This window comes from Haliotis rufescens, unplaced genomic scaffold (assembly GCF_023055435.1).
Source record: "Haliotis rufescens isolate VD_foot unplaced genomic scaffold, xgHalRufe1.0.p SCAF_11, whole genome shotgun sequence".
Taxonomy (NCBI): domain Eukaryota; kingdom Metazoa; phylum Mollusca; class Gastropoda; order Lepetellida; family Haliotidae; genus Haliotis; species Haliotis rufescens.
The window spans coordinates 19,087,979-19,101,034 of NW_025963791.1; the positions used below are offsets into that span (position 1 = coordinate 19,087,979).

General features: G+C 43.8%; 2 long non-coding RNA genes across 2 annotated transcripts; both read right to left on the reverse strand.

Annotated features, from left to right (window-relative positions):
* Nucleotides 1-284: 284 nt before the first annotated feature.
* On the reverse strand, nucleotides 285-2,919 carry LOC125377990. The gene is made up of 2 exons (XR_007219955.1): nucleotides 1,940-2,919; nucleotides 285-1,084 (listed from the first exon to the last, which is right to left on the reverse strand). It is a non-coding gene; the product is annotated as an uncharacterized LOC125377990 (long non-coding RNA).
* Nucleotides 2,920-5,057: 2,138 nt separating this feature from the next.
* On the reverse strand, nucleotides 5,058-8,832 carry LOC125377989. The gene is made up of 2 exons (XR_007219954.1): nucleotides 7,905-8,832; nucleotides 5,058-7,049 (listed from the first exon to the last, which is right to left on the reverse strand). It is a non-coding gene; the product is annotated as an uncharacterized LOC125377989 (long non-coding RNA).
* Between the last annotated feature and the right edge of the window lie 4,224 nt (nucleotides 8,833-13,056).

Here is a 13,056-nt window from a genome sequence, read left to right on the forward strand (position 1 = left end):
ACCTCCTTACACTAAATACTCTCTATTATCATGCACCAATAGAATCATGTTGGACCTACGTCGGTGTCTAACTGTTGCGTTTTCAAACTCTGGAAGTGTTTAAAAATTGTCACTATTTCGCGGATCCACTACAACAGATGGCTTTATATTCCCTCACTGCCACTCTAATTCTAAGAAAAGGATGTCGTCAAACTAACTTTCAAATGTGCGTATCAATTCCTGCAATAGTGACAACATACCAAGCTTGTGTACATAGTTGTTCAGACAGATATTCCTCACATCTGCTGCTGTAATCACTTTATATTAATATTATCACATGATGCATGATTTCATAAGCGCAAATAGTTGGACAAACGTGTAAATATATAACGTCAACGCCAGAGAACAATCAGTCTCAATTATCCGCCGAAACACATTCCATTGAGCGTAAATGGCAAACTAGTGGTGAAAATTATATGAATGGATGACTACAAATCAATGATGACACCAGGTGTTCGCGAAAGGGTAAGCATGCCCTGCCCTACCGGTAACAACAATGTTTCAGACTGTGCTTATAAACAGATATCCACTCCGAATTTGTCAACATGTTTTCACAATAGGACAAATGCGCAACAAGCGCGATTCACCACCGACAGACGCATGACCAAGCCCTGGATACACGCTCATGCCAGTTTATAGCGTGTATGTCTTGTTCAGATGCGACTCTAGACTGTATTTCAAGCAGGGAATAGAGGGTCTGGTTTACCTGAGTCGAACTCGAGTCCATATCTCGTCAGTATTGGCCTGTGTAAACCAAGGCGTGTCTGACGGCAACAACAAGCCTGCCTGCCGTGTTCCGTGCTGACAGCCAGATTTGATGATGACGTCAAGTGATTGTTGACGTAATCGTTCTGTGATGTCAACAGCTTTGGGGACACAATAGGCCGTGACGTAGCTCCATTGTCGGCGTCACCTGTTACTGCTGAGCAACCACACCGTTCCGTTCTTGGCCGTTTCCCAATCCGGCTGTATCTGATGTTGGCGTCGCTCATCAGCATTCTCGTCATTGAAGCGGTTAGGACACATTTTTACATCTCTTTCCAACCTGTTTGCAATGTATTTGGAGTGCAGAAAGCTTTCAGAGTACAGGCATGGTACATAACTCCTATCAACCCGTAACAATTACGGCAAAGACCGGTGACGACGCTACATCTAACCTCCTTACACTAAATACTCTCTATTATCATGCACCAATAGAATCATGTTGGACCTACGTCGGTGTCTAACTGTTGCGTTTTCAAACTCTGGAAGTGTTTAAAAATTGTCACTATTTCGCGGATCCACTACAACAGTTGGCTTTATATTCCCTCACTGCCACTCTAATTCTAAGAAAAGGATGTCGTCAAACTAACTTTCAAATGTGCGTATCAATTCCTGCAATAGTGACAACATACCAAGCTTGTGTACATAGTTGTTCAGACAGATATTCCTCACATCTGCTGCTGTAATCACTTTATATTAATATTATCACATGATGCATGATTTCATAAGCGCAAATAGTTGGACAAACGTGTAAATATATAACGTCAACGCCAGAGAACAATCAGTCTCAATTATCCGCCCAAACACATTCCATTGAGCGTAAATGGCAAACTAGTGGTGAAAATTATATGAATGGATGACTAAAAATCAATGATGACACCAGGTGTTCGCGAAAGGGTAAGCATGCCCTGCCCTACCGGTAACAACAATGTTTCAGACTGGGCTTATAAACAGATATCCACTCCGAATTTGTCAACATGTTTTCACAATAGGACAAATGCGCAACAAGCGCGATTCACCACCGACAGACGCATGACCAAGCCCTGGATACACGCTCATGCCAGTTTATAGCGTGTATGTCTTGTTCAGATGCGACTCTAAACTGTATTTCAAGCAGGGAATAGAGGGTCTGGTTTACCTGAGTCGAACTCGAGTCCATATCTCGTCAGTATTGGCCTGTGTAAACCAGGCGTGTCTGACGGCAGCAACAAGCCCGCCTGCCGTGTTCCGTGCTGACAGCCAGATTTGATGATGACGTCAAGTGATTGTTGACGTAATCGTTCTGTGATGTCAACAGCTTTGGGGACACAATAGGCCGTGACGTAGCTCCATTGTCGGCGTCACCTGTTACTGCTGAGCAACCACACCGTTCCGTTCTTGGCCGTTTCCCAATCCGTCTGTATCTGATGTTGGCGTCGCTCATCAGCATTCTCGTCATTGAAGCGGTTAGGACACATTTTTACATCTCTTTCCAACCTGTTTGCAATGTATTTGGAGTGCAGAAAGCTTTCAGAGTACAGGCATGGTACATAACTCCTATCAACCCTTAACAACCACGACAAAGACAGGTGACGACGCTACATCTAACCTCCTTACACTAAATACTATCTATTATCATGCACCAATAGAATCATGTTGGACCTACGTCGGTGTCTAACTGTTGCGTTTTCAAACTCTGGAAGTGTTTAAAAAATGTCACTATTTCGCGGATCCACTACAACAGTTGGCTTTATATTCTCTCACTGCCACTCTAATTCTAAGAAAAGGATGTCGTCAAACTAACTTTCAAATGTGCGTATCAATTCCTGCAATAGTGACAACATACCAAGCTTGTGTACATAGTTGTTCAGACAGATATTCCTCACATCTGCTGCTGTAATCACTTTATATTAATATTATCACATGATGCATGATTTCATAAGCGCAAATAGTTGGACAAACGCGTAAATATATAACGTCAACGCCAGAGAACAATCAGTCTCAATTATCCGCCCAAACACATTCCATTGAGCGTAAATGGCAAACTAGTGGTGAAAATTATATGAATGGATGACTAAAAATCAATGATGACACCAGGTGTTCGCGAAAGGGTAAGCATGCCCTGCCATACCGGTAACAACAATGTTTCAGACTGTGCTTATAAACAGATATCCACTCCGAATTTGTCAACACGTTTTCACAATAGGACAAATGCGCAACAAGCGCGATTCACCACCGACAGACGCATGACCAAGCCCTGGATACACGCTCATGCCAGTTTATAGCGTGTATGTCTTGTTCAGATGCGACTCTAGACTGTATTTCAAGCAGGGAATAGAGGGTCTGGTTTACCTGAGTCGAACTCGAGTCCATATCTCGTCAGTATTGGCCTGTGAAAACCAGGCGTGTCTGACGGCAACAACAAGCCTGCCTGCCGTGTTCCGTGCTGACAGCCAGATTTGATGATGACGTCAAGTGATTGTTGACGTAATCGTTCTGTGATGTCAACAGCTTTGGGGACACAATAGGCCGTGACGTAGCTCCATTGTCGGCGTCACCTGTTACTGCTGAGCAACCACACCGTTCCGTTCTTGGCCGTTTCCCAATCCGTCTGTATCTGATGTTGGCGTCGCTCATCAGCATTCTCGTCATTGAAGCGGTTAGGACACATTTTTACATCTCTTTCCAACCTGTTTGCAATGTATTTGGAGTGCAGAAAGCTTTCAGAGTACAGGCATGGTACATAACTCCTATCAACCCTTAACAACCACGACAAAGACAGGTGACGACGCTACATCTAACCTCCTTACACTAAATACTATCTATTATCATGCACCAATAGAATCATGTTGGACCTACGTCGGTGTCTAACTGTTGCGTTTTCAAACTCTGGAAGTGTTTAAAAAATGTCACTATTTCGCGGATCCACTACAACAGTTGGCTTTATATTCCCTCACTGCCACTCTAATTCTAAGAAAAGGATGTCGTCAAACTAACTTTCAAATGTGCGTATCAATTCCTGCAATAGTGACAACATACCAAGCTTGTGTACATAGTTGTTCAGACAGATATTCCTCACATCTGCTGCTGTAATCACTTTATATTAATATTATCACATGATGCATGATTTCATAAGCGCAAATAGTTGGACAAACGTGTAAATATATAACGTCAACGCCAGAGAACAATCAGTCTCAATTATCCGCCCAAACACATTCCATTGAGCGTAAATGGCAAACTAGTGGTGAAAATTATATGAATGGATGACTAAAAATCAATGATGACACCAGGTGTTCGCGAAAGGGTAAGCATGCCCTGCCATACCGGTAACAACAATGTTTCAGACTGGGCTTATAAACAGATATCCACTCCGAATTTGTCAACACGTTTTCACAATAGGACAAATGCGCAACAAGCGCGATTCACCACCGACAGACGCATGACCAAGCCCTGGATACACGCTCATGCCAGTTTATAGCGTGTATGTCTTGTTCAGATGCGACTCTAGACTGTATTTCAAGCAGGGAATAGAGGGTCTGGTTTACCTGAGTCGAACTCGAGTCCATATCTCGTCAGTATTGGCCTGTGAAAACCAGGCGTGTCTGACGGCAACAACAAGCCTGCCTGCCGTGTTCCGTGCTGACAGCCAGATTTGATGATGACGTCAAGTGATTGTTGACGTAATCGTTCTGTGATGTCAACAGCTTTGGGGACACAATAGGCCGTGACGTAGCTCCATTGTCGGCGTCACCTGTTACTGCTGAGCAACCACACCGTTCCGTTCTTGGCCGTTTCCCAATCCGTCTGTATCTGATGTTGGCGTCGCTCATCAGCATTCTCGTCATTGAAGCGGTTAGGACACATTTTTACATCTCTTTCCAACCTGTTTGCAATGTATTTGGAGTGCAGAAAGCTTTCAGAGTACAGGCATGGTACATAACTCCTATCAACCCGTAACAATTACGGCAAAGACCGGTGACGACGCTACATCTAACCTCCTTACACTAAATACTCTCTATTATCATGCACCAATAGAATCATGTTGGACCTACGTCGGTGTCTAACTGTTGCGTTTTCAAACTCTGGAAGTGTTTAAAAATTGTCACTATTTCGCGGATCCACTACAACAGATGGCTTTATATTCCCTCACTGCCACTCTAATTCTAAGAAAAGGATGTCGTCAAACTAACTTTCAAATGTGCGAATCAATTCCTGCAATAGTGACAACATACCAAGCTTGTGTACATAGTTGTTCAGACAGATATTCCTCACATCTGCTGCTGTAATCACTTTATATTAATATTATCACATGATGCATGATTTCATAAGCGCAAATAGTTGGACAAACGTGTAAATATATAACGTCAACGCCAGAGAACAATCAGTCTCAATTATCCGCCCAAACACATTCCATTGAGCGTAAATGGCAAACTAGTGGTGAAAATTATATGAATGGATGACTAAAAATCAATGATGACACTAGGTGTTCGCGAAAGGGTAAGCATGCCCTGCCCTACCGGTAACAACAATGTTTCAGACTGGGCTTATAAACAGATATCCACTCCGAATTTGTCAACATGTTTTCACAATAGGACAAATGCGCAACAAGCGCGATTCACCACCGACAGACGCATGACCAAGCCCTGGATACACGCTCATGCCAGTTTATAGCGTGTATGTCTTGTTCAGATGCGACTCTAGACTGTATTTCAAGCAGGGAATAGAGGGTCTGGTTTACCTGAGTCGAACTCGAGTCCATATCTCGTCAGTATTGGCCTGTGTAAACCAGGCGTGTCTGACGGCAACAACAAGCCTGCCTGCCGTGTTCCGTGCTGACAGCCTGATTTGATGATGACGTCAAGTGATTGTTGACGTAATCGTTCTGTGATGTCAACAGCTTTGGGGACACAATAGGCCGTGACGTAGCTCCATTGTCGGCGTCACCTGTTACTGCTGAGCAACCACACCGTTCCGTTCTTGGCCGTTTCCCAATCCGTCTGTATCTGATGTTGGCGTCGCTCATCAGCATTCTCGTCATTGAAGCGGTTAGGACACATTTTTACATCTCTTTCCAACCTGTTTGCAATGTATTTGGAGTGCAGAAAGCTTTCAGAGTACAGGCATGGTACATAACTCCTATCAACCCTTAACAACCACGACAAAGACAGGTGACGACGCTACATCTAACCTCCTTACACTAAATACTCTCTAGTATCATGCACCAATAGAATCATGTTGGACCTACGTCGGTGTCTAACTGTTGCGTTTTCAAACTCTGGAAGTGTTTAAAAATTGTCACTATTTCGCGGATCCACTACAACAGATGGCTTTATATTCCCTCACTGCCACTCTAATTCTAAGAAAAGGATGTCGTCAAACTAACTTTCAAATGTGCGTATCAATTCCTGCAATAGTGACAACATACCAAGCTTGTGTACATAGTTGTTCAGACAGATATTCCTCACATCTGCTGCTGTAATCACTTTATATTAATATTATCACATGATGCATGATTTCATAAGCGCAAATAGTTGGACAAACGTGTAAATATATAACGTCAACGCCAGAGAACAATCAGTCTCAATTATCCGCCCAAACACATTCCATTGAGCGTAAATGGCAAACTAGTGGTGAAAATTATATGAATGGATGACTAAAAATCAATGATGACACCAGGTGTTCGCGAAAGGGTAAGCATGCCCTGCCCTACCGGTAACAACAATGTTTCAGACTGGGCTTATAAACAGATATCCACTCCGAATTTGTCAACATGTTTTCACAACAGGACAAATGCGCAACAAGCGCGATTCACCACCGACAGACGCATGACCAAGCCCTGGATACACGCTCATGCCAGTTTATAGCGTGTATGTCTTGTTCAGATGCGACTCTAAACTGTATTTCAAGCAGGGAATAGAGGGTCTGGTTTACCTGAGTCGAACTCGAGTCCATATCTCGTCAGTATTGGCCTGTGTAAACCAGGCGTGTCTGACGGCAGCAACAAGCCTGCCTGCCGTGTTCCGTGCTGACAGCCTGATTTGATGATGACGTCAAGTGATTGTTGACGTAATCGTTCTGTGATGTCAACAGCTTTGGGGACACAATAGGCCGTGACGTAGCTCCATTGTCGGCGTCACCTGTTACTGCTGAGCAACCACACCGTTCCGTTCTTGGCCGTTTCCCAATCCGTCTGTATCTGATGTTGGCGTCGCTCATCAGCATTCTCGTCATTGAAGCGGTTAGGACACATTTTTACATCTCTTTCCAACCTGTTTGCAATGTATTTGGAGTGCAGAAAGCTTTCAGAGTACAGGCATGGTACATAACTCCTATCAACCCGTAACAATTACGGCAAAGACCGGTGACGACGCTACATCTAACCTCCTTACACTAAATACTCTCTATTATCATGCACCAATAGAATCATGTTGGACCTACGTCGGTGTCTAACTGTTGCGTTTTCAAACTCTGGAAGTGTTTAAAAATTGTCACTATTTCGCGGATCCACTACAACAGATGGCTTTATATTCCCTCACTGCCACTCTAATTCTAAGAAAAGGATGTCGTCAAACTAACTTTCAAATGTGCGTATCAATTCCTGCAATAGTGACAACATACCAAGCTTGTGTACATAGTTGTTCAGACAGATATTCCTCACATCTGCTGCTGTAATCACTTTATATTAATATTATCACATGATGCATGATTTCATAAGCGCAAATAGTTGGACAAACGTGTAAATATATAACGTCAACGCCAGAGAACAATCAGTCTCAATTATCCGCCCAAACACATTCCATTGAGCGTAAATGGCAAACTAGTGGTGAAAATTATATGAATGGATGACTAAAAATCAATGATGACACCAGGTGTTCGCGAAAGGGTAAGCATGCCCTGCCCTACCGGTAACAACAATGTTTCAGACTGGGCTTATAAACAGATATCCACTCCGAATTTGTCAACATGTTTTCACAACAGGACAAATGCGCAACAAGCGCGATTCACCACCGACAGACGCATGACCAAGCCCTGGATATACGCTCATGCCAGTTTATAGCGTGTATGTCTTGTTCAGATGCGACTCTAGACTGTATTTCAAGCAGGGAATAGAGGGTCTGGTTTACCTGAGTCGAACTCGAGTCCATATCTCGTCAGTATTGGCCTGTGTAAACCAGGCGTGTCTGACGGCAGCAACAAGCCCGCCTGCCGTGTTCCGTGCTGACAGCCAGATTTGATGATGACGTCAAGTGATTGTTGACGTAATCGTTCTGTGATGTCAACAGCTTTGGGGACACAATAGGCCGTGACGTAGCTCCATTGTCGGCGTCACCTGTTACTGCTGAGCAACCACACCGTTCCGTTCTTGGCCGTTTCCCAATCCGGCTGTATCTGATGTTGGCGTCGCTCATCAGCATTCTCGTCATTGAAGCGGTTAGGACACATTTTTACATCTCTTTCCAACCTGTTTGCAATGTATTTGGAGTGCAGAAAGCTTTCAGAGTACAGGCATGGTACATAACTCCTATCAACCCTTAACAACGATGACAAAGACCGGTGACGACGCTACATCTAACCTCCTTACACTAAATACTCTCTATTATCATGCACCAATAGAATCATGTTGGACCTACGTCGGTGTCTAACTGTTGCGTTTTCAAACTCTGGAAGTGTTTAAAAATTGTCACTATTTCGCGGATCCACTACAACAGATGGCTTTATATTCCCTCACTGCCACTCTAATTCTAAGAAAAGGATGTCGTCAAACTAACTTTCAAATGTGCGTATCAATTCCTGCAATAGTGACAACATACCAAGCTTGTGTACATAGTTGTTCAGACAGATATTCCTCACATCTGCTGCTGTAATCACTTTATATTAATATTATCACATGATGCATGATTTCATAAGCGCAAATAGTTGGACAAACGTGTAAATATATAACGTCAACGCCAGAGAACAATCAGTCTCAATTATCCGCCCAAACACATTCCATTGAGCGTAAATGGCAAACTAGTGGTGAAAATTATATGAATGGATGACTAAAAATCAATGATGACACAAGGTGTTCGTGAAAGGGTAAGCATGCCCTGCCCTACCGGTAACAACAATGTTTCAGACTGGGATATCCAGTCCGAATTTGTCAACATGTTTTCACAATAGGACAAATGCGCAACAAGCGCGATTCACCACCGACAGACGCATGACCAAGCCCTGGATACACGCTCATGCCAGTTTATAGCGTGTATGTCTTGTTCAGATGCGACTCTAGACTGTATTTCAAGCAGGGAATAGAGGGTCTGGTTTACCTGAGTCGAACTCGAGTCCATATCTCGTAAGTATTGGCCTGTGTAAACCAGGCGTGTCTGACGGCAACAACAAGCCTGCCTGCCGTGTTCCGTGCTGACAGCCTGATTTGATGATGACGTCAAGTGATTGTTGACGTAATCGTTCTGTGATGTCAACAGCTTTGGGGACACAATAGGCCGTGACGTAGCTCCATTGTCGGCGTCACCTGTTACTGCTGAGCAACCACACCGTTCCGTTCTTGGCCGTTTCCCAATCCGGCTGTATCTGATGTTGGCGTCGCTCATCAGCATTCTCGTCATTGAAGCGGTTAGGACACATTTTTACATCTCTTTCCAACCTGTTTGCAATGTATTTGGAGTGCAGAAAGCTTTCAGAGTACAGGCATGGTACATGACTCCTATCAACCCGTAACAATTACGGCAAAGACCGGTGACGACGCTACATCTAACCTCCTTACACTAAATACTCTCTATTATCATGCACCAATAGAATCATGTTGGACCTACGTCGGTGTCTAACTGTTGCGTTTTCAAACTCTGGAAGTGTTTAAAAATTGTCACTATTTCGCGGATCCACTACAACAGATGGCTTTATATTCCCTCACTGCCACTCTAATTCTAAGAAAAGGATGTCGTCAAACTAACTTTCAAATGTGCGTATCAATTCCTGCAATAGTGACAACATACCAAGCTTGTGTACATAGTTGTTCAGACAGATATTCCTCACATCTGCTGCTGTAATCACTTTATATTAATATTATCACATGATGCATGATTTCATAAGCGCAAATAGTTGGACAAACGTGTAGATATATAACGTCAACGCCAGAGAACAATCAGTCTCAATTATCCGCCCAAACACATTCCATTGAGCGTAAATGGCAAACTAGTGGTGAAAATTATATGAATGGATGACTAAAAATCAATGATGACACCAGGTGTTCGCGAAAGGGTAAGCATGCCCTGCCCTACCGGTAACAACAATGTTTCAGACTGGGATATCCACTCCGAATTTGTCAACATGTTTTCACAATAGGACAAATGCGCAACAAGCGCGATTCACCACCGACAGACGCATGACCAAGCCCTGGATACACGCTCATGCCAGTTTATAGCGTGTATGTCTTGTTCAGATGCGACTCTAGACTGTATTTCAAGCAGGGAATAGAGGGTCTGGTTTACCTGAGTCGAACTCGAGTCCATATCTCGTAAGTATTGGCCTGTGTAAACCAGGCGTGTCTGACGGCAGCAACAAGCCTGCCTGCCGTGTTCCGTGCTGACAGCCAGATTTGATGATGACGTCAAGTGATTGTTGACGTAATCGTTCTGTGATGTCAACAGCTTTGGGGACACAATAGGCCGTGACGTAGCTCCATTGTCGGCGTCACCTGTTACTGCTGAGCAACCACACCGTTCCGTTCTTGGCCGTTTCCCAATCCGGCTGTATCTGATGTTGGCGTCGCTCATCAGCATTCTCGTCATTGAAGCGGTTAGGACACATTTTTACATCTCTTTCCAACCTGTTTGCAATGTATTTGGAGTGCAGAAAGCTTTCAGAGTACAGGCATGGTACATGACTCCTATCAACCCGTAACAATTACGGCAAAGACCGGTGACGACGCTACATCTAACCTCCTTACACTAAATACTCTCTATTATCATGCACCAATAGAATCATGTTGGACCTACGTCGGTGTCTAACTGTTGCGTTTTCAAACTCTGGAAGTGTTTAAAAATTGTCACTATTTCGCGGATCCACTACAACAGATGGCTTTATATTCCCTCACTGCCACTCTAATTCTAAGAAAAGGATGTCGTCAAACTAACTTTCAAATGTGCGTATCAATTCCTGCAATAGTGACAACATACCAAGCTTGTGTACATAGTTGTTCAGACAGATATTCCTCACATCTGCTGCTGTAATCACTTTATATTAATATTATCACATGATGCATGATTTCATAAGCGCAAATAGTTGGACAAACGTGTAAATATATAACGTCAACGCCAGAGAACAATCAGTCTCAATTATCCGCCCAAACACATTCCATTGAGCGTAAATGGCAAACTAGTGGTGAAAATTATATGAATGGATGACTACAAATCAATGATGACACCAGGTGTTCGCGAAAGGGTAAGCATGCCCTGCCCTACCGGTAACAACAATGTTTCAGACTGGGCTTATAAACAGATATCCACTCCGAATTTGTCAACATGTTTTCACAACAGGACAAATGCGCAACAAGCGCGATTCACCACCGACAGACGCATGACCAAGCCCTGGATATACGCTCATGCCAGTTTATAGCGTGTATGTCTTGTTCAGATGCGACTCTAGACTGTATTTCAAGCAGGGAATAGAGGGTCTGGTTTACCTGAGTCGAACTCGAGTCCATATCTCGTCAGTATTGGCCTGTGTAAACCAGGCGTGTCTGACGGCAGCAACAAGCCTGCCTGCCGTGTTCCGTGCTGACAGCCTGATTTGATGATGACGTCAAGTGATTGTTGACGTAATCGTTCTGTGATGTCAACAGCTTTGGGGACACAATAGGCCGTGACGTAGCTCCATTGTCGGCGTCACCTGTTACTGCTGAGCAACCACACCGTTCCGTTCTTGGCCGTTTCCCAATCCGGCTGTATCTGATGTTGGCGTCGCTCATCAGCATTCTCGTCATTGAAGCGGTTAGGACACATTTTTACATCTCTTTCCAACCTGTTTGCAATGTATTTGGAGTGCAGAAAGCTTTCAGAGTACAGGCATGGTACATAACTCCTATCAACCCTTAACAACCACGGCAAAGACCGGTGACGACGCTACATCTAACCTCCTTACACTAAATACTCTCTATTATCATGCACCAATAGAATCATGTTGGACCTACGTCGGTGTCTAACTGTTGCGTTTTCAAACTCTGGAAGTGTTTAAAAATTGTCACTATTTCGCGGATCCACTACAACAGTTGGCTTTATATTCCCTCACTGCCACTCTAATTCTAAGAAAAGGATGTCGTCAAACTAACTTTCAAATGTGCGTATCAATTCCTGCAATAGTGACAACATACCAAGCTTGTGTACATAGTTGTTCAGACAGATATTCCTCACATCTGCTGCTGTAATCACTTTATATTAATATTATCACATGATGCATGATTTCATAAGCGCAAATAGTTGGACAAACGTGTAAATATATAACGTCAACGCCAGAGAACAATCAGTCTCAATTATCCGCCCAAACACATTCCATTGACCGTAAATGGCAAACTAGTGGTGAAAATTATATGAATGGAAGACTAAAACTCAATGATGACACCAGGTGTTCGCGAAAGGGTAAGCATGCCCTGCCCTACCGGTAACAACAATGTTTCAGACTGGGCTTATAAACAGATATCCACTCCGAATTTGTCAACATGTTTTCACAATAGGACAAATGCGCAACAAGCGCGATTCACCACCGACAGACGCATGACCAAGCCCTGGATATATGCTCATGCCAGTTTATAGCGTGTATGTCTCGTTCAGATGCGACTCTAAACTGTATTTCAAGCAGGGAATAGAGGGTCTGGATTATCTGAGTCGAACTCGAGTCCATATCTCGTCAGTATTGGCCTGTGTAAACCAAGGCGTGTCTGACGGCAGCAACAAGCCCGCCTGCCGTGTTCCGTGCTGACAGCCCGATTTGATGATGACGTCAAGTGATTGTTGACGTAATCGTTCTGTGATGTCAACAGCTTTGGGGACACAATAGGCCGTGACGTAGCTCCATTGTCGGCGTCACCTGTTACTGCTGAGCAACCACACCGTTCCATTCTTGTCCGTTTCCCAATCCGTCTGTATCTGATGTTGAATAGAGTGTCTGGTTTACCTGTGTCTAACTCGAGTCCATATCTCGTCAGTATTGGCCTGTGTAAACCAAAGCATGTCTGACGGCAGCAACAAGCCCGACGTTGTTTCAGGCATATAGCTAGGAGCT